At 48.2% G+C, this 3,804-nt stretch overlaps 2 protein-coding genes across 6 annotated transcripts in view; one reads left to right on the forward strand and one right to left on the reverse strand.

Annotated features, from left to right (window-relative positions):
* SLC25A53 (solute carrier family 25 member 53) overlaps window positions 1-3,247 on the reverse strand; it is a 29,288-nt gene extending 26,041 nt beyond the window's left edge. For both annotated transcript variants that reach the window (XM_024765464.1, XM_024765463.1), the window contains exon 1: window positions 3,113-3,247. The gene's annotated coding sequence lies outside the window, so the exon portion shown is untranslated. The remainder of the gene's footprint in view (window positions 1-3,112) is intronic.
* The window catches only part of LOC112413503 (zinc finger CCHC domain-containing protein 18-like), a 3,652-nt gene continuing 2,920 nt past the window's right edge, over window positions 3,073-3,804 (forward strand). For 3 of the 4 annotated variants that reach the window (XM_024765462.1, XM_024765460.1, XM_024765461.1), the window contains exon 1: window positions 3,388-3,740. The gene's annotated coding sequence lies outside the window, so the exon portion shown is untranslated. Of the gene's footprint in view, window positions 3,115-3,387; window positions 3,741-3,804 lie in introns of those variants that run through there. The other variant, XM_024765459.1, reaches the window with a different exon arrangement.

Consider the following 3,804-nt stretch of genomic DNA (forward strand, 5'->3'; position numbering starts at 1 on the left):
GCAAAAAAAAAAAAAAAAAATATAAGATCCCAGTAATATAAGTAAGATTACAACAACATTGTTGTAAAGGCTGAAATCAGTCTAATGCACTGGGTCATCTGCAGAGTACATTTTGAATTGTTTGTTTGAAATGAACCTATCTGTGAAACTGAAACAGAATCACGGACATAGAGAACAGATTGGTGGTTGTCAAGGGGGTGGGGATTGGGAGAGGGATGGCGTGGGAGGTTGGGGTGAGCAGATGTGAGCTTTTATATATAGAATGGATACACAACAAGGTGCTACTGTACAGCACAGAGAACTATATTCAATATCCTATGATAAACCATCATGGAAAAGAATATATTAAAAAGAATGCATATATATGTATAACTGAATTACTTTGCTGTACAGCAGAAATTAACACAACATGGTAAATCAACTATACTTCAATTAAAAAATATTGATAAAAAATAAAATGAAGGAAGATTTTTTTTTCATTTCTTGTTTGTAAGACAACAGAGAAGAGTCCTTTATGGGCTTTGCAAAATGGGATAACAATGCCTGTCTCAACAGCGTTGCTGAGAAACTTAAATAAGATAACAGATGGAAAGTTCCTGGCACAGAGGAGCCAGGCAGCCAAGGGCAGCTATTGTTGCTTCAAGTAATAGCTTTACCTCTCTAACCTTCAGGCTTTTTAGGTTTCTTTGCTGAAACTGGAAAATGTGGTCTCATTAGAGCCATGAATTGGAACACACTCCCACACACGAGGCCAGAGATCAGGGATGCCCTATATCTAATAGGAGCTAGCTTAGCAAATCCTCCTCCCAGTCTTGCAGGAAGAGACCCTCACTTTGTTCTAATGGCCCAATCCAGGCACCTGTACACAATCTGTTTCCTTCCACTATTTTTTGTCGGAGCTATAAGATCTATTCTTTGTCCTATTTGATCCCACACCCACCAGATCCAACTGCAGATCACCTACTTTGGCGATGAAGCCAATTTAAACACAGAACAAGAATCTGCAAGAGACCCAGGGTCAGATGTCATGATATTGGGGAGCAGAAGCAAGAGTCTGAAGGAAACCCTAGAGCTGCTGCTAGCATCACCCCTGATTGTGTGAAGCGAGTCTTCTCTTTACTTCCTCCACCCTCCACCCTCCAACTCCCCACACTCTTCCATCCACGAACAAGCCCACAGTGCTCAGATGGAAGGTGCTTCATCTCCGAATGTTCATTGTTTACTCCAAGGAACTCTAGGTACTGAGGTAGTCAATAAGAAAGCAGAAAGGAGAAGGTGAAGTATGCAGGTTGAAGACAACCCAACAGCAGTCGAAGGGTATCAGATTGTTCACTTGCTTCAATGCATCAGGAGTCAAGAACAAGCCCCGAAAGGGGCCTCCTAACCACGATCTACCTAAGGGAAGTAAGACCTGCTCTTCAAGAACCAGAAATCATGGAAAATGGTACAGATTTCTCTGCCACTGATTTCACAGCCCATTCACTCTGGACAGCCCTGCATGCCGTTTCCATGGAGTTGCTCCTTCTCTGGGGCCAGTGATGCCAAATCCAGCAAAGGAGAGGTCCCCTCAAGAGCTCACAGAAGGGCAACCTAGCAACGTGTCCTCAAGCCAAGAAATGAAAGAGCTATTATCAGCGGCAGAGAGCTGTAGTTCGGGGGTTAGGTCAAATTGTGTTTCATTTCTCACACTTCTTCCTCAAGTACAAGTTGAGAGAGAAAATGTTAGGAAGAAAGATTGTAGGGGAGTGGTCCTTAACCATTTCTGGGCCACAGACTCATTTGAAAATCTACAAAGCTAAGACTCAGAAGAATATACAGAGTCCAACTTCTACTCTTTGCAAACAATTTCAGGAAGGACCCTAGATAGGAAACTCTGCTCTGGAGTTACATTTCACGACAGATATGGTATAGACAGATACATTGGCCACAGCCCCATTTACTTATTACCACCAGCATAACGTGGTGTCTCCAGCAGTTGTTCACAAACCTCTCTACACCTCAGAATTAACTACAGCACTGGTTAAAAATATAAATCATCCTCCCCAGCCCTAGTCCTAGTAAATCCGAATCCCCCAGAGGTAGAGCTTAGGAATCTACATTTCTAACAAGCTTTTCAGAATGATTCTGAGGCAGCCAGCCTTGTACCCATACTTTGGTTAACAGCATGGATTCTGGTGTCAGGGAGATGGGATACAAGTTTTGGCTTCACCTTGTAATTTCAGGCAAGTCATTTCACCTCTCTGAGTCTTATCTCCTTTGGGGGTCATAAGATGTAAAAATAACTTTTTACTTAAAGAAAAAGCAGGCAGCTTGTTGTAGTGTAAAAATGAGAAAGAAAAGTGCCTCAGTTTCCTCTTCTGTACAATAGGTACCATAAAAGTTCCCTACCTCTTCCCCACTGCCCTCTTCCCACTGCCTCCCCAAGCCCTCTCTCAGCACTACCAGCACACCAAGACTGCTGTTGAGCTGGTTTAAGACCACCCGCTTAAAAAATGCCCCCCAGGCAGCTCAGCGGGGCAAATCGTTGGCATATGGAGAACAGACTTGGGTGTAAAACCGGATGCTGATACTTATCTGCTGTATGATGTCGGGCAAGACGCCTAACCTTTCTATGACTGTTTCCTCATCTGCAAAATGGAGATGATAGTCCTTGCTCACCAGTTCTATATAGTAGTTCCAAGTGGGCCTTCCCATCTCCACTTTGGCTTTGGCTTTTCTCAACTAACCCTCAATCTGAGAGTAGAGAGGAGTGTTTACAAGGGGCAGCCTTTGAAATCAGTCAAGTCGACTTGGGTGTGAGCTCGTAGCTCTGCATTTCCTAACCATAGTGACTGGATGCTTAAGTCCCCTCTCTGTTAAATGGGCATACTGCTACTCCTTCACAAGGCTGCTGAGACGAATAAATGAGATGTCCGTGCAAGCGCGTTTGCACGCAGAAAGCGCTCAGTAAATGATTTTCATCCCTTCCCCCTATACAAAGGTGAGGAACTCTTATTGTTCACTTGATTTCTGTCCCACCTCGTGTTGAAGGCATCCGGTCTCAAAGCGCGGAGGACCACAGAGGTGTAAGGGGAGAAGGAGAAAGGAAGCGAGGGGGAAGCAGCAAACTCACGGGTAAAATGCAAATCGGCCCAGTCCGAGAGTCCGAGCTGGACTTGACACCGCACCGGCTCCCGCGCCTGTGTGCCGCAGCCCCAGCCGGCCGTCTCCCCCCTTTTGCTAGCAATGGCCTCGGGCAGGAGGCTGCGCGGGGAGGCCGCCCCCTCGCCCCGTTGATTGGCCGCGCCGCCCGACTCATCTTGCTCTTTTGTCTCAATGGGCAGAGGCTAAAAGAAGCGGCGGCTGCTGGGAGGGCTCAGCGGGTGGGCGGGGGCGGCCGCTGCTGCCTTGGGAACCGCGCTGCCTCGACTCGGCTACCCTTAGCTGGGCGAAGCGGCTCCGTCTGGCGGCTCCGGGTCGCTTAGCTGCTTAGGAGGCGTCATCTTTTTCCCCTGCAGGGCCACGGTGACCGTCAGGCGGCATCCACAACTGTCCACGCCGGAGCATGGGCTGTCCACCAGCCCAACACAGGTAAAGAAAAGGGCGCGATTGCCAGGCCCGGAGAGAGGAGGGTAAAGCCCCATCAGGACTGGGCGGCTCCCCGTTTGCGGAATCGGGGACTGCGAGGCAGGGGAAGGAGCACTGCCGCGGCCCCGCTGCGCTGAGGAAGGAGGTGGATTCCACTGGATGCTGCCGAATGGGTAGGATTTGCCAGGATTGGCGGGAGGGCGTTTTCAGGGGGTAGTAATGGGGCGGGAAGGGGGG

Source organism: Neophocaena asiaeorientalis, unplaced genomic scaffold (genome assembly GCF_003031525.2).
Source record: "Neophocaena asiaeorientalis asiaeorientalis breed wild unplaced genomic scaffold, Neophocaena_asiaeorientalis_V1.1 scaffold1188, whole genome shotgun sequence".
Lineage (NCBI taxonomy): Eukaryota > Metazoa > Chordata > Mammalia > Artiodactyla > Phocoenidae > Neophocaena > Neophocaena asiaeorientalis.